The sequence below is a fragment of the Lissotriton vulgaris genome, chromosome 8 (genome assembly GCF_964263255.1).
Source record: "Lissotriton vulgaris chromosome 8, aLisVul1.2, whole genome shotgun sequence".
Lineage (NCBI taxonomy): Eukaryota > Metazoa > Chordata > Amphibia > Caudata > Salamandridae > Lissotriton > Lissotriton vulgaris.
Genome location: NC_141696.1, coordinates 545,906,611 through 545,933,173, shown reverse-complemented (window position 1 = coordinate 545,933,173; position 26,563 = coordinate 545,906,611). Strand labels below are relative to the sequence as shown.

General features: G+C 38.9%; 18 non-coding genes across 18 annotated transcripts; all 18 read left to right on the top strand.

Moving 5' to 3' along the window:
* Positions 1 to 169: 169 nt before the first annotated feature.
* On the top strand, positions 170 to 241 carry TRNAP-UGG (transfer RNA proline (anticodon UGG)). Its single transcript has one exon. It is a non-coding gene; the product is annotated as a tRNA-Pro (tRNA).
* Positions 242 to 541: 300 nt separating this feature from the next.
* TRNAV-CAC (transfer RNA valine (anticodon CAC)) lies at positions 542 to 614 on the top strand. The gene has a single exon. It is a non-coding gene; the product is annotated as a tRNA-Val (tRNA).
* Positions 615 to 3,387: 2,773 nt separating this feature from the next.
* Positions 3,388 to 3,459, top strand: TRNAP-UGG (transfer RNA proline (anticodon UGG)). The gene has a single exon. It is a non-coding gene; the product is annotated as a tRNA-Pro (tRNA).
* Positions 3,460 to 3,759: 300 nt separating this feature from the next.
* On the top strand, positions 3,760 to 3,832 carry TRNAV-CAC (transfer RNA valine (anticodon CAC)). The gene has a single exon. It is a non-coding gene; the product is annotated as a tRNA-Val (tRNA).
* Positions 3,833 to 5,988: 2,156 nt separating this feature from the next.
* TRNAP-UGG (transfer RNA proline (anticodon UGG)) lies at positions 5,989 to 6,060 on the top strand. Its single transcript has one exon. It is a non-coding gene; the product is annotated as a tRNA-Pro (tRNA).
* Positions 6,061 to 6,360: 300 nt separating this feature from the next.
* On the top strand, positions 6,361 to 6,433 carry TRNAV-CAC (transfer RNA valine (anticodon CAC)). Its single transcript has one exon. It is a non-coding gene; the product is annotated as a tRNA-Val (tRNA).
* A 2,210-nt stretch (positions 6,434 to 8,643) lies between these two features.
* TRNAP-UGG (transfer RNA proline (anticodon UGG)) lies at positions 8,644 to 8,715 on the top strand. Its single transcript has one exon. It is a non-coding gene; the product is annotated as a tRNA-Pro (tRNA).
* A 300-nt stretch (positions 8,716 to 9,015) lies between these two features.
* On the top strand, positions 9,016 to 9,088 carry TRNAV-CAC (transfer RNA valine (anticodon CAC)). The gene has a single exon. It is a non-coding gene; the product is annotated as a tRNA-Val (tRNA).
* A 2,539-nt stretch (positions 9,089 to 11,627) lies between these two features.
* On the top strand, positions 11,628 to 11,699 carry TRNAP-UGG (transfer RNA proline (anticodon UGG)). Its single transcript has one exon. It is a non-coding gene; the product is annotated as a tRNA-Pro (tRNA).
* A 300-nt stretch (positions 11,700 to 11,999) lies between these two features.
* Positions 12,000 to 12,072, top strand: TRNAV-CAC (transfer RNA valine (anticodon CAC)). The gene has a single exon. It is a non-coding gene; the product is annotated as a tRNA-Val (tRNA).
* Positions 12,073 to 14,235: 2,163 nt separating this feature from the next.
* TRNAP-UGG (transfer RNA proline (anticodon UGG)) lies at positions 14,236 to 14,307 on the top strand. Its single transcript has one exon. It is a non-coding gene; the product is annotated as a tRNA-Pro (tRNA).
* Positions 14,308 to 14,607: 300 nt separating this feature from the next.
* TRNAV-CAC (transfer RNA valine (anticodon CAC)) lies at positions 14,608 to 14,680 on the top strand. Its single transcript has one exon. It is a non-coding gene; the product is annotated as a tRNA-Val (tRNA).
* A 2,704-nt stretch (positions 14,681 to 17,384) lies between these two features.
* TRNAP-UGG (transfer RNA proline (anticodon UGG)) lies at positions 17,385 to 17,456 on the top strand. Its single transcript has one exon. It is a non-coding gene; the product is annotated as a tRNA-Pro (tRNA).
* Positions 17,457 to 17,756: 300 nt separating this feature from the next.
* On the top strand, positions 17,757 to 17,829 carry TRNAV-CAC (transfer RNA valine (anticodon CAC)). Its single transcript has one exon. It is a non-coding gene; the product is annotated as a tRNA-Val (tRNA).
* Positions 17,830 to 20,396: 2,567 nt separating this feature from the next.
* On the top strand, positions 20,397 to 20,469 carry TRNAV-CAC (transfer RNA valine (anticodon CAC)). The gene has a single exon. It is a non-coding gene; the product is annotated as a tRNA-Val (tRNA).
* A 2,108-nt stretch (positions 20,470 to 22,577) lies between these two features.
* Positions 22,578 to 22,649, top strand: TRNAP-UGG (transfer RNA proline (anticodon UGG)). The gene has a single exon. It is a non-coding gene; the product is annotated as a tRNA-Pro (tRNA).
* Positions 22,650 to 22,949: 300 nt separating this feature from the next.
* Positions 22,950 to 23,022, top strand: TRNAV-CAC (transfer RNA valine (anticodon CAC)). The gene has a single exon. It is a non-coding gene; the product is annotated as a tRNA-Val (tRNA).
* A 2,528-nt stretch (positions 23,023 to 25,550) lies between these two features.
* On the top strand, positions 25,551 to 25,623 carry TRNAV-CAC (transfer RNA valine (anticodon CAC)). The gene has a single exon. It is a non-coding gene; the product is annotated as a tRNA-Val (tRNA).
* Positions 25,624 to 26,563: the final 940 nt, after the last annotated feature.

Here is a 26,563-nt window from a genome sequence, read left to right as displayed (position 1 = left end):
ACAAAATAAAAGGGGACACTTATAAATGATAGTGATATCATTTGAGAAAGGGTAAGTTGACACTGAATTTCATGTGTATTCACAGACCAAGCATGAAAAAGTCCCCAGCATGATCTTCATTGCGTGCTTAGAGCTGGTATTAGCTTTTCAGAGGTGCGGGTCTTTCGAAGGCTCGTTGGTCTAGGGGTATGATTCTCGCTTTGGGTGCGAGAGGTCCCGGGTTCAAATCCCGGACGAGCCCTTTCATTGGTGCTTTTTTAAAGTAGTATTGAAGTATGCATTTCAAAGCCAATATCAATTTTCTCTTTGCAGTAGTGGATGAATATTTGCTAGAGTCTCATGCTTTTAACCTTGCCCTGCCTGAGCAAATAGGAAACATTTCTCTTTAAGCATTTTGCAAAAATGCTGAACTTGCATGGCATATACAAGCGTTCAGCTAGGGCTGTCTGGGAAGGTTGCATGAAAGAAATCTAAAACCAGAGGCCCTTGGAATAGCCTGTTTTGAGAAGTTTCATCACAGAAGAATCAACTGTAGACATCTGTTTCTGTAGTGTAGTGGTTATCACGTTTGCCTCACACGCGAAAGGTCCCCGGTTCGAAACCGGGCAGAAACAGTTGTTATATTGTCTTGGCTGCAATGTTGAGAGGTGCCGTTTTGCCATGAAATTGTCCAGGCCCTGAAGATAGTTTCATGCAGACTCGTTCCAAGAAAGTGAATTCTCTTAAAAACACTAAAGTAATTGGCATGTGGATGTATCTGTTGATTCACAGACCTCGCTTTGAAAAGAGCCCTGCATTCTGTTCATTGCTCACCTAGAACATGCATTAACTTTGGGAATTGTTGGCACCAACAGGCATCTTAGTTTAGTGGAGTGTTTCTGGTGTTTAAGTGCAGAAGCCCTGGGCTCAATTCCTCGGTGACCCTTCTCAAGGTGATGATACAAATGCATCATCACCTTTACGTTTAATGTCAGAATTGTTTATTTCTATTTGGTGGTGTATGAATGCTTGCAATAGTATGTTGATTTTTTCTAGCCTTGAATGAATAAAAGCAAATCACTCCTCTTTATGTATTTTTCTAATACATTGATATTTGCATCTCCTTTCCTAGCCAGCATTTTTCACTATCTTACAGGATGTATATAATAAGTATCAATTCAGGGGCCCTTCTTCTACTCAATTCACAACTGTTCTATCCCGGCATTGATAAGCAATCTACATCTGCTTCTGTTGTATATTGGTTATCATGTTTACCTGACGTGTGAAAGCCCCATGTTTGACAGTGCGCATTAATAAAGAGACCAATGATTTTTATTAAAAGTTGTCATGTGTTTTTGTTACCTTGCACCGGCCAAAAAGTGCCGGAAATGACTTCATTTGCAGTCACTTGAAAAGTAGGGATTCTCAAATAAATGGTAAGAGGTTGGAACAAATCTAAAGGAATGCATGGCATATCTATATGTATGTGTACGCAGGTATCCATATATAAAGATAGATAGATAGATAGATAGATAGATAGATAGATAGATAGATAGATAGATAGATAGATAGATAGATAGATAGATAGATAGATAGATAGATAGATAGATAGATAGATAGATAGATAGATAGATAGATAGATAGATAGATAGATAGATAGATAGATAGATGGATAGATGGATGGATGGATGGATGGATGGATGGATGGATGGATGGATGGATGGATGGATGGATGGATGGATGGATGGATGGATGGATGGATGGATGGATGGATGGATGGATGGATGGATGGATAGATAGATAGATAGATAGATAGATAGATAGATAGATAGATAGATAGATAGATAGATAGATAGATAGATAGATAGATAGATAGATAGATAGATAGATAGATAGATAGATAGATAGATAGATAGATAGATAGATAGATAGATAGATAGATAGATAGATAGATAGATAGATAGATAGATAGATAGATAGATAGATAGATAGATAGATAGATAGATAGATGGATGGATGGATAGATGGATGGATGGATGGATGGATGGATGGATGGATGGATGGATGGATGGATGGATGGATGGATGGATGGATGGATGGATGGATGGATAGATGGATAGATAGATAGATAGATAGATAGATAGATAGATAGATAGATAGATAGATAGATAGATAGATAGATAGATAGATAGATAGATAGATAGATAGATAGATAGATAGATAGATAGATAGATAGATAGATAGATAGATAGATAGATAGATAGATAGATAGATAGATAGATAGATAGATAGATAGATAGATATTGGGAGAGAGAGAGCGTTAATATAAACTGAGACTTTATTTTCCATCAAGCTGTCTTTCCTTTCCTTCAGGAGCAGAATGTTCTGATCATCAGCGCTCCAGAATCTAGTGCTTGGTTGGCAAGCATCACACATTGTGATGTGTTAGCTAAGAGTTCCATGTCGTTCAGACTCATATATTCCTCTGTAGTTGTACCTTGGTGATTCAACAAAATGTGGCATCATAAGCAGCATTCTACTGCCATAGACTGGGCAGAAAAAACATTTAGAATTTCACTGAAAAAGAAAAAAAGCATACTTAGGCAGAGCTTTCTGGACAGTAAGGACATTAGAGTAAGTGATGAATAAGCACTGTTTTTGTTAATTTACATAGGCAGAACAGAGACTGCTGGGAAAAGCCTGAAATTAAAGGCACAGAAAATGCCTGCTTCTGGATAGAACACTGAGAAGGGTTGAAAGTTTTTTCTCTGACCCTGGCCACTTATACAAGCAATCCTATGATAGTCAGAAGGACCCACCCTAAAAAGGAAGGGACAGCCATTTGGACCCTTTCCACCTTTTCTATATCTAGCCTGATCGAGCGCTGATTGAGCGGATTAGCACATGTACTTCTCATTTTGGGAAGGTATTGCTTAGCTTGCTACCAGCAGCTCAGTTATGTTATGATGTTAGAGGCTTGCAAGGAATGCTTTAGTCCTGCATTAGGCAGTTTTTATTGCTACTTGCATTCAAGGGAAAGATAATTAGCCAGAATCTGTGACCCAGTTATTCAGCTTGGCATTCCGATTTGCACAAAGGGAATAAGCATTTGAGAAAAAATGCAACATGTGTTTCTTATGTTGTTATGAACAGCTTTTTATTCTTTCTCTTTAGGGTCTAGCCACTGCAGAAATAGATAAATAAGTGCTGACTTCCTGTAAGACGTGTCCAATGCTGGGACAAAATAAAAGGGGACACTTATAAATGATAGTGATATCATTTGAGAAAGGGTAAGTTGACACTGAATTTCATGTGTATTCACAGACCAAGCATGAAAAAGTCCCCAGCATGATCTTCATTGCGTGCTTAGAGCTGGTATTAGCTTTTCAGAGGTGCAGGCCTTTCGAAGGCTCGTTGGTCTAGGGGTATGATTCTCGCTTTGGGTGCGAGAGGTCCCGGGTTCAAATCCCGGACGAGCCCTTTCATTGGTGCTTTTTTAAAGTAGTATTGAAGTATGCATTTCAAAGCCAATATCAATTTTCTCTTTGCAGTAGTGGATGAATATTTGCTAGAGTCTCATGCTTTTAACCTTGCCCTGCCTGAGCAAATAGGAAACATTTCTCTTTAAGCATTTTGCAAAAATGCTGAACTTGCATGGCATATACAAGCGTTCAGCTAGGGCTGTCTGGGAAGGTTGCATGAAAGAAATCTAAAACCAGAGGCCCTTGGAATAGCCTGTTTTGAGAAGTTTCATCACAGAAGAATCAACTGTAGACATCTGTTTCTGTAGTGTAGTGGTTATCACGGTCGCCTCACACGCGAAAGGTCCCCGGTTCGAAACCGGGCAGAAACAGTTGTTATATTGTCTTGGCTGCAATGTTGAGAGGTGCCATTTTGCCATGAAATTGTCCAGGCCCTGAAGATGGTTTCATGCAGACTCATTCCAAGAAAGTGAATTCTCTTAAAAACACTAAAGTAATTGGCATGTGGATGTATCTGTTGATTCACAGACCTCGCTTTCATAAGAGCCCTGCATTCTGTTCATTGCTCACCTAGAACATGCATTAACTTTGGGAATTGTTGGCACCAACAGGCATCTTAGTTTAGTGGAGTGTTTCTGGTGTTTAAGTGCAGAAGCCCTGGGCTCAATTCCTCGGTGACCCTTCTCAAGGTGATGATACAAATGCATCGTCACCTTTACGTTTAATGTCAGAATTGTTTATTTCTATTTGGTGGTGTATGAATGCTTGCAATAGTATGTTGATTTTTTCTAGCCTTGAATGAATAAAAGCAAATCACTCCTCTTTATGTATTTTTCTAATACATTGATATTTGCATCTCCTTTCCTAGCCTGCATTTTTCACTATCTTACAGGCTGTATATAATAAGTATCAATTCAGGGGCCCTTCTATTACTCAATTCACAACTATTCTATCCTGGCATTGATAAGCAATCTACATCTGCTTCTGTTGTGTATTGGTTATCATGTTTACCTGACGTGTGAAAGCCCCATGTTTGACAGTGCGCGTTAATAAAGAGACCAATGATTTGTATTAAAAGTTGGCATGTGTTTTTGTTACCTTGCACCGGCCAAAAAGTGCCGGAAATGACTTCATTTGCAGTCACTTGAAAAGTAGGGATTCTCAAATAAATGGTAAGAGGTTGGAACAAATCTAAAGGAATGCATGGCATATCTATATGTATGTGTACGCAGGTATCCATATATAAAGATAGATAGATAGATAGATAGATAGATAGATAGATAGATAGATAGATAGATAGATAGATAGATAGATAGATAGATAGATAGATAGATAGATAGATAGATAGATAGATAGATAGATAGATAGATAGATAGATAGATAGATAGATAGATAGATAGATAGATAGATAGATAGATAGATATTGGGAGAGAGAGAGCGTTAATATAAACTGAGACTTTATTTTCCATCAAGCTGTCTTTCCTTTCCTTCAGGAGCAGAATGTTCTGATCATCAGCGCTCCAGAATCTAGTGCTTGGTTGGCAAGCATCACACATTGTGATGTGTTAGCTAAGAGTTCCATGTCGTTCAGACTCATATATTCCTCTGTAGTTGTACCTTGGTGATTCAACAAAATGTGGCATCATAAGCAGCATTCTACTGCCATAGACTGGGCAGAAAAAACATTTAGAATTTCACTGAAAAAGAAAAAAAGCATACTTAGGCAGAGCTTTCTGGACAGTAAGGACATTAGAGTAAGTGATGAATAAGCACTGCTTTTGTTAATTTACATAGGCAGAACAGAGACTGCTGGGAAAAGCCTGAAATTAAAGGCACAGAAAATGCCTGCTTCTGGATAGAACACTGAGAAGGGTTGAAAGTTTTTTCTCTGACCCTGGCCACTTATACAAGCAATCCTATGATAGTCAGAAGGACCCACCCTAAAAAGGAAGGGACAGCCATTTGGACCCTTTCCACCTTTTCTATATCTCGCCTGATCGAGCCTGATTGAGCGGATTAGCACATGTACTTCTCATTTTGGGAAGGTATTGCTTAGCTTGCTACCAGCAGCTCAGTTATGTTATGATGTTAGAGGCTTGCAAGGAATGCTTTAGTCCTGCATTAGGCAGTTTTTATTGCTACTTGCATTCAAGGGAAAGATAATTAGCCAGAATCTGTGACCCAGTTATTCAGCTTGGCATTCCGATTTGCACAAAGGGAATAAGCATTTGAGAAAAAATGCAACATGTGTTTCTTATGTTGTTATGAACAGCTTTTTATTCTTTCTCTTTAGGGTCTAGCCACTGCAGAAATAGATAAATAAGTGCTGACTTCCTGTAAGACGTGTCCAATGCTGGGACAAAATAAAAGGGGACACTTATAAATGATAGTGATATCATTTGAGAAAGGGTAAGTTGACACTGAATTTCATGTGTATTCACAGACCAAGCATGAAAAAGTCCCCAGCATGATCTTCATTGCGTGCTTAGAGCTGGTATTAGCTTTTCAGAGGTGCAGGCCTTTCGAAGGCTCGTTGGTCTAGGGGTATGATTCTCGCTTTGGGTGCGAGAGGTCCCGGGTTCAAATCCCGGACGAGCCCTTTCATTGGTGCTTTTTTAAAGTAGTATTGAAGTATGCATTTCAAAGCCAATATCAATTTTCTCTTTGCAGTAGTGGATGAATATTTGCTAGAGTCTCATGCTTTTAACCTTGCCCTGCCTGAGCAAATAGGAAACATTTCTCTTTAAGCATTTTGCAAAAATGCTGAACTTGCATGGCATATACAAGCGTTCAGCTAGGGCTGTCTGGGAAGGTTGCATGAAAGAAATCTAAAACCAGAGGCCCTTGGAATAGCCTGTTTTGAGAAGTTTCATCACAGAAGAATCAACTGTAGACATCTGTTTCTGTAGTGTAGTGGTTATCACGTTCGCCTCACACGCGAAAGGTCCCCGGTTCGAAACCGGGCAGAAACAGTTTTTATATTGTCTTGGCTGCAATGTTGAGAGGTGCCGTTTTGCCATGAAATTGTCCAGGCCCTGAAGATGGTTTCATGCAGACTCATTCCAAGAAAGTGAATTCTCTTAAAAACACTAAAGTAATTGGCATGTGGATGTATCTGTTGATTCACAGACCTCGCTTTCATAAGAGCCCTGCATTCTGTTCATTGCTCACCTAGAACATGCATTAACTTTGGGAATTGTTGGCACCAACAGGCATCTTAGTTTAGTGGAGTGTTTCTGGTGTTTAAGTGCAGAAGCCCTGGGCTCAATTCCTCGGTGACCCTTCTCAAGGTGATGATACAAATGCATCGTCACCTTTACGTTTAATGTCAGAATTGTTTATTTCTATTTGGTGGTGTATGAATGCTTGCAATAGTATGTTGATTTTTTCTAGCCTTGAATGAATAAAAGCAAATCACTCCTCTTTATGTATTTTTCTAATACATTGATATTTGCATCTCCTTTCCTAGCCTGCATTTTCACTATCTTACAGGCTGTATATAATAAGTATCAATTCAGGGGCCCTTCTATTACTCAATTCACAACTAATCTATCCTGGCATTGATAAGCAATCTACATCTGCTTCTGTTGTGTATTGGTTATCATGTTTACCTGACGTGTGAAAGCCCCATGTTTGACAGTGCGCGTTAATAAAGAGACCAATGATTTGTATTAAAAGTTGGCATGTGTTTTTGTTACCTTGCACCGGCCAAAAAGTGCCGGAAATGACTTCATTTGCAGTCACTTGAAAAGTAGGGATTCTCAAATAAATGGTAAGAGGTTGGAACAAATCTAAAGGAATGCATGGCATATCTATATGTATGTGTACGCAGGTATCCATATATAAAGATAGATAGATAGATAGATAGATAGATAGATAGATAGATAGATAGATAGATAGATAGATAGATAGATAGATAGATAGATAGATAGATAGATAGATAGATAGATAGATAGATAGATAGATAGATAGATAGATAGATAGATAGATATAGATAGATAGATAGATAGATAGATAGATAGATAGATAGATAGATAGATAGATAGATAGATAGATAGATAGATAGATAGATAGATATTGGGAGAGAGAGAGCGTTAATATAAACTGAGACTTTATTTTCCATCAAGCTGTCTTTCCTTTCCTTCAGGAGCAGAATGTTCTGATCATCAGCGCTCCAGAATCTAGTGCTTGGTTGGCAAGCATCACACATTGTGATGTGTTAGCTAAGAGTTCCATGTCGTTCAGACTCATATATTCCTCTGTAGTTGTACCTTGGTGATTCAACAAAATGTGGCATCATAAGCAGCATTCTACTGCCATAGACTGGGCAGAAAAAACATTTAGAATTTCACTGAAAAAGAAAAAAAGCATACTTAGGCAGAGCTTTCTGGACAGTAAGGACATTAGAGTAAGTGATGAATAAGCACTGCTTTTGTTAATTTACATAGGCAGAACAGAGACTGCTGGGAAAAGCCTGAAATTAAAGGCACAGAAAATGCCTGCTTCTGGATAGAACACTGAGAAGGGTTGAAAGTTTTTTCTCTGACCCTGGCCACTTATACAAGCAATCCTATGATAGTCAGAAGGACCCACCCTAAAAAGGAAGGGACAGCCATTTGGACCCTTTCCACCTTTTCTATATCTCGCCTGATCGAGCGCTGATTGAGCGGATTAGCACATGTACTTCTCATTTTGGGAAGGTATTGCTTAGCTTGCTACCAGCAGCTCAGTTATGTTATGATGTTAGAGGCTTGCAAGGAATGCTTTAGTCCTGCATTAGGCAGTTTTTATTGCTACTTGCATTCAAGGGAAAGATAATTAGCCAGAATCTGTGACCCAGTTATTCAGCTTGGCATTCCGATTTGCACAAAGGGAATAAGCATTTGAGAAAAAATGCAACATGTGTTTTTTATGTTGTTATGAACAGCTTTTTATTCTTTCTCTTTAGGGTCTAGCCACTGCAGAAATAGATAAATAAGTGCTGACTTCCTGTAAGACGTGTCCAATGCTGGGACAAAATAAAAGGGGACACTTATAAATGATAGTGATATCATTTGAGAAAGGGTAAGTTGACACTGAATTTCATGTGTATTCACAGACCAAGCATGAAAAAGTCCCCAGCATGATCTTCATTGCGTGCTTAGAGCTGGTATTAGCTTTTCAGAGGTGCAGGCCTTTAGAAGGCTCGTTGGTCTAGGGGTATGATTCTCGCTTTGGGTGCGAGAGGTCCCGGGTTCAAATCCCGGACGAGCCCTTTCATTGGTGCTTTTTTAAAGTAGTATTGAAGTATGCATTTCAAAGCCAATATCAATTTTCTCTTTGCAGTAGTGGATGAATATTTGCTAGAGTCTCATGCTTTTAACCTTGCCCTGCCTGAGCAAATAGGAAACATTTCTCTTTAAGCATTTTGCAAAAATGCTGAACTTGCATGGCATATACAAGCGTTCAGCTAGGGCTGTCTGGGAAGGTTGCATGAAAGAAATCTAAAACCAGAGGCCCTTGGAATAGCCTGTTTTGAGAAGTTTCATCACAGAAGAATCAACTGTAGACATCTGTTTCTGTAGTGTAGTGGTTATCACGTTTGCCTCACACGCGAAAGGTCCCCGGTTCGAAACCGGGCAGAAACAGTTGTTATATTGTCTTGGCTGCAATGTTGAGAGGTGCCGTTTTGCCATGAAATTGTCCAGGCCCTGAAGATGGTTTCATGCAGACTCATTCCAAGAAAGTGAATTCTCTTAAAAACACTAAAGTAATTGGCATGTGGATGTATCTGTTGATTCACAGACCTCGCTTTCATAAGAGCCCTGCATTCTGTTCATTGCTCACCTAGAACATGCATTAACTTTGGGAATTGTTGGCACCAACAGGCATCTTAGTTTAGTGGAGTGTTTCTGGTGTTTAAGTGCAGAAGCCCTGGGCTCAATTCCTCGGTGACCCTTCTCAAGGTGATGATACAAATGCATCGTCACCTTTACGTTTAATGTCAGAATTGTTTATTTCTATTTGGTGGTGTATGAATGCTTGCAATAGTATGTTGATTTTTTCTAGCCTTGAATGAATAAAAGCAAATCACTCCTCTTTATGTATTTTTCTAATACATTGATATTTGCATCTCCTTTCCTAGCCTGCATTTTTCACTATCTTACAGGCTGTATATAATAAGTATCAATTCAGGGGCCCTTCTATTACTCAATTCACAACTATTCTATCCTGGCATTGATAAGCAATCTACATCTGCTTCTGTTGTGTATTGGTTATCATGTTTACCTGACGTGTGAAAGCCCCATGTTTGACAGTGCGCGTTAATAAAGAGACCAATGATTTGTATTAAAAGTTGGCATGTGTTTTTGTTACCTTGCACCGGCCAAAAAGTGCCGGAAATGACTTCATTTGCAGTCACTTGAAAAGTAGGGATTCTCAAATAAATGGTAAGAGGTTGGAACAAATCTAAAGGAATGCATGGCATATCTATATGTATGTGTACGCAGGTATCCATATATAAAGATAGATAGATAGATAGATAGATAGATAGATAGATAGATAGATAGATAGATAGATAGATAGATAGATAGATAGATAGATAGATAGATAGATAGATAGATAGATAGATAGATAGATAGATAGATAGATAGATAGATAGATAGATAGATAGATAGATAGATAGATAGATAGATAGATAGATAGATAGATAGATAGATAGATGGATGGATGGATGGATGGATGGATGGATGGATGGATGGATGGATGGATGGATGGATGGATGGATAGATAGAGAGATAGATAGATAGATAGATAGATAGATAGATAGATAGATAGATAGATAGATAGATAGATAGATAGATAGATAGATAGATAGATAGATAGATAGATAGATAGATAGATAGATGGATGGATGGATAGATAGATAGATAGATAGATAGATAGATAGATAGATAGATAGATAGATAGATAGATAGATAGATAGATAGATAGATAGATAGATAGATAGATAGATAGATAGATAGATAGATAGATAGATAGATAGATAGATAGATAGATAGATAGATAGATATTGGGAGAGAGAGAGCGTTAATATAAACTGAGACTTTATTTTCCATCAAGCTGTCTTTCCTTTCCTTCAGGAGCAGAATGTTCTGATCATCAGCGCTCCAGAATCTAGTGCTTGGTTGGCAAGCATCACACATTGTGATGTGTTAGCTAAGAGTTCCATGTCGTTCAGACTCATATATTCCTCTGTAGTTGTACCTTGGTGATTCAACAAAATGTGGCATCATAAGCAGCATTCTACTGCCATAGACTGGGCAGAAAAAACATTTAGAATTTCACTGAAAAAGAAAAAAAGCATACTTAGGCAGAGCTTTCTGGACAGTAAGGACATTAGAGTAAGTGATGAATAAGCACTGCTTTTGTTAATTTACATAGGCAGAACAGAGACTGCTGGGAAAAGCCTGAAATTAAAGGCACAGAAAATGCCTGCTTCTGGATAGAACACTGAGAAGGGTTGAAAGTTTTTTCTCTGACCCTGGCCACTTATACAAGCAATCCTATGATAGTCAGAAGGACCCACCCTAAAAAGGAAGGGACAGCCATTTGGACCCTTTCCACCTTTTCTATATCTCGCCTGATGGAGCCTGATCGAGCGCTGATTGAGCGGATTAGCACATGTACTTCTCATTTTGGGAAGGTATTGCTTAGCTTGCTACCAGCAGCTCAGTTATGTTATGATGTTAGAGGCTTGCAAGGAATGCTTTAGTCCTGCATTAGGCAGTTTTTATTGCTACTTGCATTCAAGGGAAAGATAATTAGCCAGAATCTGTGACCCAGTTATTCAGCTTGGCATTCCGATTTGCACAAAGGGAATAAGCATTTGAGAAAAAATGCAACATGTGTTTCTTATGTTGTTATGAACAGCTTTTTATTCTTTCTCTTTAGGGTCTAGCCACTGCAGAAATAGATAAATAAGTGCTGACTTCCTGTAAGACGTGTCCAATGCTGGGACAAAATAAAAGGGGACACTTATAAATGATAGTGATATCATTTGAGAAAGGGTAAGTTGACACTGAATTTCATGTGTATTCACAGACCAAGCATGAAAAAGTCCCCAGCATGATCTTCATTGCGTGCTTAGAGCTGGTATTAGCTTTTCAGAGGTGCAGGCCTTTCGAAGGCTCGTTGGTCTAGGGGTATGATTCTCGCTTTGGGTGCGAGAGGTCCCGGGTTCAAATCCCGGACGAGCCCTTTCATTGGTGCTTTTTTAAAGTAGTATTGAAGTATGCATTTCAAAGCCAATATCAATTTTCTCTTTGCAGTAGTGGATGAATATTTGCTAGAGTCTCATGCTTTTAACCTTGCCCTGCCTGAGCAAATAGGAAACATTTCTCTTTAAGCATTTTGCAAAAATGCTGAACTTGCATGGCATATACAAGCGTTCAGCTAGGGCTATCTGGGAAGGTTGCATGAAAGAAATCTAAAACCAGAGGCCCTTGGAATAGCCTGTTTTGAGAAGTTTCATCACAGAAGAATCAACTGTAGACATCTGTTTCTGTAGTGTAGTGGTTATCACGTTTGCCTCACACGCGAAAGGTCCCCGGTTCGAAACCGGGCAGAAACAGTTGTTATATTGTCTTGGCTGCAATGTTGAGAGGTGCCGTTTTGCCATGAAATTGTCCAGGCCCTGAAGATGGTTTCATGCAGACTCGTTCCAAGAAAGTGAATTCTCTTAAAAACACTAAAGTAATTGGCATGTGGATGTATCTGTTGATTCACAGACCTCGCTTTGAAAAGAGCCCTGCATTCTGTTCATTGCTCACCTAGAACATGCATTAACTTTGGGAATTGTTGGCACCAACAGGCATCTTAGTTTAGTGGAGTGTTTCTGGTGTTTAAGTGCAGAAGCCCTGGGCTCAATTCCTCGGTGACCCTTCTCAAGGTGATGATACAAATGCATCGTCACCTTTACGTTTAATGTCAGAATTGTTTATTTCTATTTGGTGGTGTATGAATGCTTGCAATAGTATGTTGATTTTTTCTAGCCTTGAATGAATAAAAGCAAATCACTCCTCTTTATGTATTTTTCTAATACATTGATATTTGCATCTCCTTTCCTAGCCTGCATTTTTCACTATCTTACAGGCTGTATATAATAAGTATCAATTCAGGGGCCCTTCTTCTACTCAATTCACAACTGTTCTATCCCGGCGTTGATAAGCAATCTACATCTGCTTCTGTTGTATATTGGTTATCATGTTTACCTGACGTGTGAAAGCCCCATGTTTGACAGTGCGCGTTAATAAAGAGACCAATGATTTTTATTAAAAGTTGTCATGTGTTTTTGTTACCTTGCACCGGCCAAAAAGTGCCGGAAATGACTTCATTTGCAGTCACTTGAAAAGTAGGGATTCTCAAATAAATGGTAAGAGGTTGGAACAAATCTAAAGGAATGCATGGCATATCTATATGTATGTGTACGCAGGTATCCATATATAAAGATAGATAGATAGATAGATAGATAGATAGATAGATAGATAGATAGATAGATAGATAGATAGATAGATAGATAGATAGATAGATAGATAGATAGATAGATAGATAGATAGATAGATAGATAGATAGATAGATAGATAGATAGATAGATAGATAGATAGATAGATAGATAGATATTGGGAGAGAGAGAGCGTTAATATAAACTGAGACTTTATTTTCCATCAAGCTGTCTTTCCTTTCCTTCAGGAGCAGAATGTTCTGATCATCAGCGCTCCAGAATCTAGTGCTTGGTTGGCAAGCATCACACATTGTGATGTGTTAGCTAAGAGTTCCATGTCGTTCAGACTCATATATTCCTCTGTAGTTGTACCTTGGTGATTCAACAAAATGTGGCATCATAAGCAGCATTCTACTGCCATAGACTGGGCAGAAAAAACATTTAGAATTTCACTGAAAAAGAAAAAAAGCATACTTAGGCAGAGCTTTCTGGACAGTAAGGACATTAGAGTAAGTGATGAATAAGCACTGCTTTTGTTAATTTACATAGGCAGAACAGAGACTGCTGGGAAAAGCCTGAAATTAAAGGCACAGAAAATGCCTGCTTCTGGATAGAACACTGAGAAGGGTTGAAAGTTTTTTCTCTGACCCTGGCCACTTATACAAGCAATCCTATGATAGTCAGAAGGACCCACCCTAAAAAGGAAGGGACAGCCATTTGGACCCTTTCCACCTTTTCTATATCTCGCCTGATCGAGCCTGATCGAGCGCTGATTGAGCGGATTAGCACATGTACTTCTCATTTTGGGAAGGTATTGCTTAGCTTGCTACCAGCAGCTCAGTTATGTTATGATGTTAGAGGCTTGCAAGGAATGCTTTAGTCCTGCATTAGGCAGTTTTTATTGCTACTTGCATTCAAGGGAAAGATAATTAGCCAGAATCTGTGACCCAGTTATTCAGCTTGGCATTCCGATTTGCACAAAGGGAATAAGCATTTGAGAAAAAATGCAACATGTGTTTCTTATGTTGTTATGAACAGCTTTTTATTCTTTCTCTTTAGGGTCTAGCCACTGCAGAAATAGATAAATAAGTGCTGACTTCCTGTAAGACGTGTCCAATGCTGGGACAAAATAAAAGGGGACACTTATAAATGATAGTGATATCATTTGAGAAAGGGTAAGTTGACACTGAATTTCATGTGTATTCACAGACCAAGCATGAAAAAGTCCCCAGCATGATCTTCATTGCGTGCTTAGAGCTGGTATTAGCTTTTCAGAGGTGCAGGCCTTTCGAAGGCTCGTTGGTCTAGGGGTATGATTCTCGCTTTGGGTGCGAGAGGTCCCGGGTTCAAATCCCGGACGAGCCCTTTCATTGGTGCTTTTTTAAAGTAGTATTGAAGTATGCATTTCAAAGCCAATATCAATGTTCTCTTTGCAGTAGTGGATGAATATTTGCTAGAGTCTCATGCTTTTAACCTTGCCCTGCCTGAGCAAATAGGAAACATTTCTCTTTAAGCATTTTGCAAAAATGCTGAACTTGCATGGCATATACAAGCGTTCAGCTAGGGCTGTCTGGGAAGGTTGCATGAAAGAAATCTAAAACCAGAGGCCCTTGGAATAGCCTGTTTTGAGAAGTTTCATCACAGAAGAATCAACTGTAGACATCTGTTTCTGTAGTGTAGTGGTTATCACGTTTGCCTCACACGCGAAAGGTCCCCGGTTCGAAACCGGGCAGAAACAGTTGTTATATTGTCTTGGCTGCAATGTTGAGAGGTGCCGTTTTGCCATGAAATTGTCCAGGCCCTGAAGATGGTTTCATGCAGACTCGTTCCAAGAAAGTGAATTCTCTTAAAAACACTAAAGTAATTGGCATGTGGATGTATCTGTTGATTCACAGACCTCGCTTTGAAAAGAGCCCTGCATTCTGTTCATTGCTCACCTAGAACATGCATTAACTTTGGGAATTGTTGGCACCAACAGGCATCTTAGTTTAGTGGAGTGTTTCTGGTGTTTAAGTGCAGAAGCCCTGGGCTCAATTCCTCGGTGACCCTTCTCAAGGTGATGATACAAATGCATCGTCACCTTTACGTTTAATGTCAGAATTGTTTATTTCTATTTGGTGGTGTATGAATGCTTGCAATAGTATGTTGATTTTTTCTAGCCTTGAATGAATAAAAGCAAATCACTCCTCTTTATGTATTTTTCTAATACATTGATATTTGCATCTCCTTTCCTAGCCTGCATTTTTCACTATCTTACAGGCTGTATATAATAAGTATCAATTCAGGGGCCCTTCTTCTACTCAATTCACAACTGTTCTATCCCGGCATTGATAAGCAATCTACATCTGCTTCTGTTGTATATTGGTTATCATGTTTACCTGACGTGTGAAAGCCCCATGTTTGACAGTGCGCGTTAATAAAGAGACCAATGATTTTTATTAAAAGTTGTCATGTGTTTTTGTTACCTTGCACCGGCCAAAAAGTGCCGGAAATGACTTCATTTGCAGTCACTTGAAAAGTAGGGATTCTCAAATAAATGGTAAGAGGTTGGAACAAATCTAAAGGAATGCATGGCATATCTATATGTATGTGTACGCAGGTATCCATATATAAAGATAGATAGATAGATAGATAGATAGATAGATAGATAGATAGATAGATAGATAGATAGATAGATAGATAGATAGATAGATAGATAGATAGATAGATAGATAGATAGATAGATAGATAGATAGATAGATAGATAGATAGATGGATGGATGGATGGATGGATAGATAGATAGATAGATAGATAGATAGATAGATAGATAGATAGATAGATAGATAGATAGATAGATAGATAGATAGATAGATAGATAGATAGATAGATAGATAGATAGATAGATAGATAGATAGATAGATAGATAGATAGATAGATAGATAGATAGATAGATAGATAGATAGATAGATAGATAGATGGATGGATGGATGGATGGATGGATGGATGGATGGATGGATGGATGGATGGATGGATGGATGGATGGATAGATAGATAGATAGAGAGATAGATAGATAGATAGATAGATAGATAGATAGATAGATAGATAGATAGATAGATAGATAGATAGATAGATAGATAGATAGATAGATAGATAGATAGATAGATAGATAGATAGATAGATGGATGGATGGATAGATAGATAGATAGATAGATAGATAGATAGATAGATAGATAGATAGATAGATAGATAGATAGATAGATAGATAGATAGATAGATAGATAGATAGATAGATAGATAGATAGATAGATAGATAGATAGATAGATAGATAGATAGATAGATAGAGAGAGAGGAGAGAGCGTTAATTTCTATTAACTGAGACTTTATTTTCCATCAAGCTGTCTTTCCTTTCCTTCAGGAGCAGAATGTTCTGATCATCAGCGCTCCAGAATCTAGTGCTTGGTTGGCAAGCATCACACATTGTGATGTGTTAGCTAAGAGTTCCATGTCGTTCAGACTCATATATTCCTCTGTAGTTGTACCTTGGTGATTCAACAAAATGTGGCATCATAAGCAGCATTCTACTGCCATAGACTGGGCAGAAAAAACATTTAGAATTTCACTGAAAAAGAAAAAAAGCATACTTAGGCAGAGCTTTCTGGACAGTAAGGACATTAGAGTAAGTGATGAATAAGCACTGCTTTTGTTAATTTACATAGGCAGAACAGAGACTGCTGGGAAAAGCCTGAAATTAAAGGCACAGAAAATGCCTGCTTCTGGATAGAACACTGAGAAGGGTTGAAAGTTTTTTCTCTGACCCTGGCCACTTATACAAGCAATCCTATGATAGTCAGAAGGACCCACCCTAAAAAGGAAGGGACAGCCATTTGGACCCTTTCCACCTTTTCTATATCTCGCCTGATCGAGCCTGATTGAGCGCTGATTGAGCGGATTAGCACATGTACTTCTCATTTTGGGAAGGTATTGCTTAGCTTGCTACCAGCAGCTCAGTTATGTTATGATGTTAGAGGCTTGCAAGGAATGCTTTAGTCCTGCATTAGGCAGTTTTTATTGCTACTTGCATTCAAGGGAAAGATAATTAGCCAGAATCTGTGACCCAGTTATTCAGCTTGGCATTCCGATTTGCACAAAGGGAATAAGCATTTGAGAAAAAATGCAACATGTGTTTCTTATGTTGTTATGAACAGCTTTTTATTCTTTCTCTTTAGGGTCTAGCCACTGCAGAAATAGATAAATAAGTGCTGACTTCCTGTAAGACGTGTCCAATGCTGGGACAAAATAAAAGGGGACACTTATAAATGATAGTGATATCATTTGAGAAAGGGTAAGTTGACACTGAATTTCATGTGTATTCACAGACCAAGCATGAAAAAGTCCCCAGCATGATCTTCATTGCGTGCTTAGAGCTGGTATTAGCTTTTCAGAGGTGCAGGCCTTTCGAAGGCTCGTTGGTCTAGGGGTATGATTCTCGCTTTGGGTGCGAGAGGTCCCGGGTTCAAATCCCGGACGAGCCCTTTCATTGGTGCTTTTTTAAAGTAGTATTGAAGTATGCATTTCAAAGCCAATATCAATTTTCTCTTTGCAGTAGTGGATGAATATTTGCTAGAGTCTCATGCTTTTAACCTTGCCCTGCCTGAGCAAATAGGAAACATTTCTCTTTAAGCATTTTGCAAAAATGCTGAACTTGCATGGCATATACAAGCGTTCAGCTAGGGCTGTCTGGGAAGGTTGCATGAAAGAAATCTAAAACCAGAGGCCCTTGGAATAGCCTGTTTTGAGAAGTTTCATCACAGAAGAATCAACTGTAGACATCTGTTTCTGTAGTGTAGTGGTTATCACGTTTGCCTCACACGCGAAAGGTCCCCGGTTCGAAACCGGGCAGAAACAGTTGTTATATTGTCTTGGCTGCAATGTTGAGAGGTGCCGTTTTGCCATGAAATTGTCCAGGCCCTGAAGATGGTTTCATGCAGACTCGTTCCAAGAAAGTGAATTCTCTTAAAAACACTAAAGTAATTGGCATGTGGATGTATCTGTTGATTCACAGACCTCGCTTTGAAAAGAGCCCTGCATTCTGTTCATTGCTCACCTAGAACATGCATTAACTTTGGGAATTGTTGGCACCAACAGGCATCTTAGTTTAGTGGAGTGTTTCTGGTGTTTAAGTGCAGAAGCCCTGGGCTCAATTCCTCGGTGACCCTTCTCAAGGTGATGATACAAATGCATCGTCACCTTTACGTTTAATGTCAGAATTGTTTATTTCTATTTGGTGGTGTATGAATGCTTGCAATAGTATGTTGATTTTTTCTAGCCTTGAATGAATAAAAGCAAATCACTCCTCTTTATGTATTTTTCTAATACATTGATATTTGCATCTCCTTTCCTAGCCTGCATTTTTCACTATCTTACAGGCTGTATATAATAAGTATCAATTCAGGGGCCCTTCTTCTACTCAATTCACAACTGTTCTATCTCGGCATTGATAAGCAATCTACATCTGCTTCTGTTGTATATTGGTTATCATGTTTACCTGACGTGTGAAAGCCCCATGTTTGACAGTGCGCGTTAATAAAGAGACCAATGATTTTTATTAAAAGTTGTCATGTGTTTTTGTTACCTTGCACCGGCCAAAAAGTGCCGGAAATGACTTCATTTGCAGTCACTTGAAAAGTAGGGATTCTCAAATAAATGGTAAGAGGTTGGAACAAATCTAAAGGAATGCATGGCATATCTATATGTATGTGTACGCAGGTATCCATATATAAAGATAGATAGATAGATAGATAGATAGATAGATAGATAGATAGATAGATAGATAGATAGATAGATAGATAGATAGATAGATAGATAGATAGATAGATAGATAGATAGATAGATAGATAGATAGATAGATAGATAGATAGATAGATAGATAGATAGATAGATAGATAGATAGATAGATAGATAGATAGATAGATAGATAGATAGATAGATATTGGGAGAGAGAGAGCGTTAATATAAACTGAGACTTTATTTTCCATCAAGCTGTCTTTCCTTTCCTTCAGGAGCAGAATGTTCTGATCATCAGCGCTCCAGAATCTAGTGCTTGGTTGGCAAGCATCACACATTGTGATGTGTTAGCTAAGAGTTCCATGTCGTTCAGACTCATATATTCCTCTGTAGTTGTACCTTGGTGATTCAACAAAATGTGGCATCATAAGCAGCATTCTACTGCCATAGACTGGGCAGAAAAAACATTTAGAATTTCACTGAAAAAGAAAAAAAGCATACTTAGGCAGAGCTTTCTGGACAGTAAGGACATTAGAGTAAGTGATGAATAAGCACTGCTTTTGTTAATTTACATAGGCAGAACAGAGACTGCTGGGAAAAGCCTGAAATTAAAGGCACAGAAAATGCCTGCTTCTGGATAGAACACTGAGAAGGGTTGAAAGTTTTTTCTCTGACCCTGGCCACTTATACAAGCAATCCTATGATAGTCAGAAGGACCCACCCTAAAAAGGAAGGGACAGCCATTTGGACCCTTTCCACCTTTTCTATATCTCGCCTGATCGAGCCTGATCGAGCGCTGATTGAGCGGATTAGCACATGTACTTCTCATTTTGGGAAGGTATTGCTTAGCTTGCTACCAGCAGCTCAGTTATGTTATGATGTTAGAGGCTTGCAAGGAATGCTTTAGTCCTGCATTAGGCAGTTTTTATTGCTACTTGCATTCAAGGGAAAGATAATTAGCCAGAATCTGTGACCCAGTTATTCAGCTTGGCATTCCGATTTGCACAAAGGGAATAAGCATTTGAGAAAAAATGCAACATGTGTTTCTTATGTTGTTATGAACAGCTTTTTATTCTTTCTCTTTAGGGTCTAGCCACTGCAGAAATAGATAAATAAGTGCTGACTTCCTGTAAGACGTGTCCAATGCTGGGACAAAATAAAAGGGGACACTTATAAATGATAGTGATATCATTTGAGAAAGGGTAAGTTGACACTGAATTTCATGTGTATTCACAGACCAAGCATGAAAAAGTCCCCAGCATGATCTTCATTGCGTGCTTAGAGCTGGTATTAGCTTTTCAGAGGTGCAGGCCTTTCGAAGGCTGGTCTAGGGGTATGATTCTCGCTTTGGGTGCGAGAGGTCCCGGGTTCAAATCCCGGACGAGCCCTTTCATTGGTGCTTTTTTAAAGTAGTATTGAAGTATGCATTTCAAAGCCAATATCAATTTTCTCTTTGCAGTAGTGGATGAATATTTGCTAGAGTCTCATGCTTTTAACCTTGCCCTGCCTGAGCAAATAGGAAACATTTCTCTTTAAGCATTTTGCAAAAATGCTGAACTTGCATGGCATATACAAGCGTTCAGCTAGGGCTGTCTGGGAAGGTTGCATGAAAGAAATCTAAAACCAGAGGCCCTTGGAATAGCCTGTTTTGAGAAGTTTCATCACAGAAGAATCAACTGTAGACATCTGTTTCTGTAGTGTAGTGGTTATCACGTTCGCCTCACACGCGAAAGGTCCCCGGTTCGAAACCGGGCAGAAACAGTTGTTATATTGTCTTGGCTGCAATGTTGAGAGGTGCCATTTTGCCATGAAATTGTCCAGGCCCTGAAGATGGTTTCATGCAGACTCATTCCAAGAAAGTGAATTCTCTTAAAAACACTAAAGTAATTGGCATGTGGATGTATCTGTTGATTCACAGACCTCGCTTTCATAAGAGCCCTGCATTCTGTTCATTGCTCACCTAGAACATGCATTAACTTTGGGAATTGTTGGCACCAACAGGCATCTTAGTTTAGTGGAGTGTTTCTGGTGTTTAAGTGCAGAAGCCCTGGGCTCAATTCCTCGGTGACCCTTCTCAAGGTGATGATACAAATGCATCGTCACCTTTACGTTTAATGTCAGAATTGTTTATTTCTATTTGGTGGTGTATGAATGCTTGCAATAGTATGTTGATTTTTTCTAGCCTTGAATGAATAAAAGCAAATCACTCCTCTTTATGTATTTTTCTAATACATTGATATTTGCATCTCCTTTCCTAGCCTGCATTTTTCACTATCTTACAGGCTGTATATAATAAGTATCAATTCAGGGGCCCTTCTATTACTCAATTCACAACTATTCTATCCTGGCATTGATAAGCAATCTACATCTGCTTCTGTTGTGTATTGGTTATCATGTTTACCTGACGTGTGAAAGCCCCATGTTTGACAGTGCGCGTTAATAAAGAGACCAATGATTTGTATTAAAAGTTGGCATGTGTTTTTGTTACCTTGCACCGGCCAAAAAGTGCCGGAAATGACTTCATTTGCAGTCACTTGAAAAGTAGGGATTCTCAAATAAATGGTAAGAGGTTGGAACAAATCTAAAGGAATGCATGGCATATCTATATGTATGTGTACGCAGGTATCCATATATAAAGATAGATAGATAGATAGATAGATAGATAGATAGATAGATAGATAGATAGATAGATAGATAGATAGATAGATAGATAGATAGATAGATAGATAGATAGATAGATAGATAGATAGATAGATAGATAGATATTGGGAGAGAGAGAGCGTTAATATAAACTGAGACTTTATTTTCCATCAAGCTGTCTTTCCTTTCCTTCAGGAGCAGAATGTTCTGATCATCAGCGCTCCAGAATCTAGTGCTTGGTTGGCAAGCATCACACATTGTGATGTGTTAGCTAAGAGTTCCATGTCGTTCAGACTCATATATTCCTCTGTAGTTGTACCTTGGTGATTCAACAAAATGTGGCATCATAAGCAGCATTCTACTGCCATAGACTGGGCAGAAAAAACATTTAGAATTTCACTGAAAAAGAAAAAAAGCATACTTAGGCAGAGCTTTCTGGACAGTAAGGACATTAGAGTAAGTGATGAATAAGCACTGCTTTTGTTAATTTACATAGGCAGAACAGAGACTGCTGGGAAAAGCCTGAAATTAAAGGCACAGAAAATGCCTGCTTCTGGATAGAACACTGAGAAGGGTTGAAAGTTTTTTCTCTGACCCTGGCCACTTATACAAGCAATCCTATGATAGTCAGAAGGACCCACCCTAAAAAGGAAGGGACAGCCATTTGGACCCTTTCCACCTTTTCTATATCTCGCCTGATCGAGCCTGATTGAGCGGATTAGCACATGTACTTCTCATTTTGGGAAGGTATTGCTTAGCTTGCTACCAGCAGCTCAGTTATGTTATGATGTTAGAGGCTTGCAAGGAATGCTTTAGTCCTGCATTAGGCAGTTTTTATTGCTACTTGCATTCAAGGGAAAGATAATTAGCCAGAATCTGTGACCCAGTTATTCAGCTTGGCATTCCGATTTGCACAAAGGGAATAAGCATTTGAGAAAAAATGCAACATGTGTTTCTTATGTTGTTATGAACAGCTTTTTATTCTTTCTCTTTAGGGTCTAGCCACTGCAGAAATAGATAAATAAGTGCTGACTTCCTGTAAGACGTGTCCAATGCTGGGACAAAATAAAAGGGGACACTTATAAATGATAGTGATATCATTTGAGAAAGGGTAAGTTGACACTGAATTTCATGTGTATTCACAGACCAAGCATGAAAAAGTCCCCAGCATGATCTTCATTGCGTGCTTAGAGCTGGTATTAGCTTTTCAGAGGTGCAGGCCTTTCGAAGGCTCGTTGGTCTAGGGGTATGATTCTCGCTTTGGGTGCGAGAGGTCCCGGGTTCAAATCCCGGACGAGCCCTTTCATTGGTGCTTTTTTAAAGTAGTATTGAAGTATGCATTTCAAAGCCAATATCAATTTTCTCTTTGCAGTAGTGGATGAATATTTGCTAGAGTCTCATGCTTTTAACCTTGCCCTGCCTGAGCAAATAGGAAACATTTCTCTTTAAGCATTTTGCAAAAATGCTGAACTTGCATGGCATATACAAGCGTTCAGCTAGGGCTGTCTGGGAAGGTTGCATGAAAGAAATCTAAAACCAGAGGCCCTTGGAATAGCCTGTTTTGAGAAGTTTCATCACAGAAGAATCAACTGTAGACATCTGTTTCTGTAGTGTAGTGGTTATCACGTTCGCCTCACACGCGAAAGGTCCCCGGTTCGAAACCGGGCAGAAACAGTTTTTATATTGTCTTGGCTGCAATGTTGAGAGGTGCCGTTTTGCCATGAAATTGTCCAGGCCCTGAAGATGGTTTCATGCAGACTCATTCCAAGAAAGTGAATTCTCTTAAAAACACTAAAGTAATTGGCATGTGGATGTATCTGTTGATTCACAGACCTCGCTTTCATAAGAGCCCTGCATTCTGTTCATTGCTCACCTAGAACATGCATTAACTTTGGGAATTGTTGGCACCAACAGGCATCTTAGTTTAGTGGAGTGTTTCTGGTGTTTAAGTGCAGAAGCCCTGGGCTCAATTCCTCGGTGACCCTTCTCAAGGTGATGATACAAATGCATCGTCACCTTTACGTTTAATGTCAGAATTGTTTATTTCTATTTGGTGGTGTATGAATGCTTGCAATAGTATGTTGATTTTTTCTAGCCTTGAATGAATAAAAGCAAATCACTCCTCTTTATGTATTTTTCTAATACATTGATATTTGCATCTCCTTTCCTAGCCTGCATTTTCACTATCTTACAGGCTGTATATAATAAGTATCAATTCAGGGGCCCTTCTATTACTCAATTCACAACTATTCTATCCTGGCATTGATAAGCAATCTACATCTGCTTCTGTTGTGTATTGGTTATCATGTTTACCTGACGTGTGAAAGCCCCATGTTTGACAGTGCGCGTTAATAAAGAGACCAATGATTTGTATTAAAAGTTGGCATGTGTTTTTGTTACCTTGCACCGGCCAAAAAGTGCCGGAAATGACTTCATTTGCAGTCACTTGAAAAGTAGGGATTCTCAAATAAATGGTAAGAGGTTGGAACAAATCTAAAGGAATGCATGGCATATCTATATGTATGTGTACGCAGGTATCCATATATAAAGATAGATAGATAGATAGATAGATAGATAGATAGATAGATAGATAGATAGATAGATAGATAGATAGATAGATAGATAGATAGATAGATAGATAGATAGATAGATAGATAGATAGATAGATAGATAGATAGATAGATAGATAGATAGATAGATAGATAGATAGATAGATAGATAGATATTGGGAGAGAGAGAGCGTTAATATAAACTGAGACTTTATTTTCCATCAAGCTGTCTTTCCTTTCCTTCAGGAGCAGAATGTTCTGATCATCAGCGCTCCAGAATCTAGTGCTTGGTTGGCAAGCATCACACATTGTGATGTGTTAGCTAAGAGTTCCATGTCGTTCAGACTCATATATTCCTCTGTAGTTGTACCTTGGTGATTCAACAAAATGTGGCATCATAAGCAGCATTCTACTGCCATAGACTGGGCAGAAAAAACATTTAGAATTTCACTGAAAAAGAAAAAAAGCATACTTAGGCAGAGCTTTCTGGACAGTAAGGACATTAGAGTAAGTGATGAATAAGCACTGCTTTTGTTAATTTACATAGGCAGAACAGAGACTGCTGGGAAAAGCCTGAAATTAAAGGCACAGAAAATGCCTGCTTCTGGATAGAACACTGAGAAGGGTTGAAAGTTTTTTCTCTGACCCTGGCCACTTATACAAGCAATCCTATGATAGTCAGAAGGACCCACCCTAAAAAGGAAGGGACAGCCATTTGGACCCTTTCCACCTTTTCTATATCTCGCCTGATCGAGCGCTGATTGAGCGGATTAGCACATGTACTTCTCATTTTGGGAAGGTATTGCTTAGCTTGCTACCAGCAGCTCAGTTATGTTATGATGTTAGAGGCTTGCAAGGAATGCTTTAGTCCTGCATTAGGCAGTTTTTATTGCTACTTGCATTCAAGGGAAAGATAATTAGCCAGAATCTGTGACCCAGTTATTCAGCTTGGCATTCCGATTTGCACAAAGGGAATAAGCATTTGAGAAAAAATGCAACATGTGTTTCTTATGTTGTTATGAACAGCTTTTTATTCTTTCTCTTTAGGGTCTAGCCACTGCAGAAATAGATAAATAAGTGCTGACTTCCTGTAAGACGTGTCCAATGCTGGGACAAAATAAAAGGGGACACTTATAAATGATAGTGATATCATTTGAGAAAGGGTAAGTTGACACTGAATTTCATGTGTATTCACAGACCAAGCATGAAAAAGTCCCCAGCATGATCTTCATTGCGTGCTTAGAGCTGGTATTAGCTTTTCAGAGGTGCAGGCCTTTCGAAGGCTCGTTGGTCTAGGGGTATGATTCTCGCTTTGGGTGCGAGAGGTCCCTGGTTCAAATCCCGGACGAGCCCTTTCATTGGTGCTTTTTTAAAGTAGTATTGAAGTATGCATTTCAAAGCCAATATCAATTTTCTCTTTGCAGTAGTGGATGAATATTTGCTAGAGTCTCATGCTTTTAACCTTGCCCTGCCTGAGCAAATAGGAAACATTTCTCTTTAAGCATTTTGCAAAAATGCTGAACTTGCATGGCATATACAAGCGTTCAGCTAGGGCTGTCTGGGAAGGTTGCATGAAAGAAATCTAAAACCAGAGGCCCTTGGAATAGCCTGTTTTGAGAAGTTTCATCACAGAAGAATCAACTGTAGACATCTGTTTCTGTAGTGTAGTGGTTATCACGTTTGCCTCACACGCGAAAGGTCCCCGGTTCGAAACCGGGCAGAAACAGTTGTTATATTGTCTTGGCTGCAATGTTGAGAGGTGCCGTTTTGCCATGAAATTGTCCAGGCCCTGAAGATGGTTTCATGCAGACTCATTCCAAGAAAGTGAATTCTCTTAAAAACACTAAAGTAATTGGCATGTGGATGTATCTGTTGATTCACAGACCTCGCTTTCATAAGAGCCCTGCATTCTGTTCATTGCTCACCTAGAACATGCATTAACTTTGGGAATTGTTGGCACCAACAGGCATCTTAGTTTAGTGGAGTGTTTCTGGTGTTTAAGTGCAGAAGCCCTGGGCTCAATTCCTCGGTGACCCTTCTCAAGGTGATGATACAAATGCATCGTCACCTTTACGTTTAATGTCAGAATTGTTTATTTCTATTTGGTGGTGTATGAATGCTTGCAATAGTATGTTGATTTTTTTTAGCCTTGAATGAATAAAAGCAAATCACTCCTCTTTATGTATTTTTCTAATACATTGATATTTGCATCTCCTTTCCTAGCCTGCATTTTTCACTATCTTACAGGCTGTATATAATAAGTATCAATTCAGGGGCCCTTCTATTACTCAATTCACAACTATTCTATCCTGGCATTGATAAGCAATCTACATCTGCTTCTGTTGTGTATTGGTTATCATGTTTACCTGACGTGTGAAAGCCCCATGTTTGACAGTGCGCGTTAATAAAGAGACCAATGATTTGTATTAAAAGTTGGCATGTGTTTTTGTTACCTTGCACCGGCCAAAAAGTGCCGGAAATGACTTCATTTGCAGTCACTTGAAAAGTAGGGATTCTCAAATAAATGGTAAGAGGTTGGAACAAATCTAAAGGAATGCATGGCATATCTATATGTATGTGTACGCAGGTATCCATATATAAAGATAGATAGATAGATAGATAGATAGATAGATAGATAGATAGATAGATAGATAGATAGATAGATA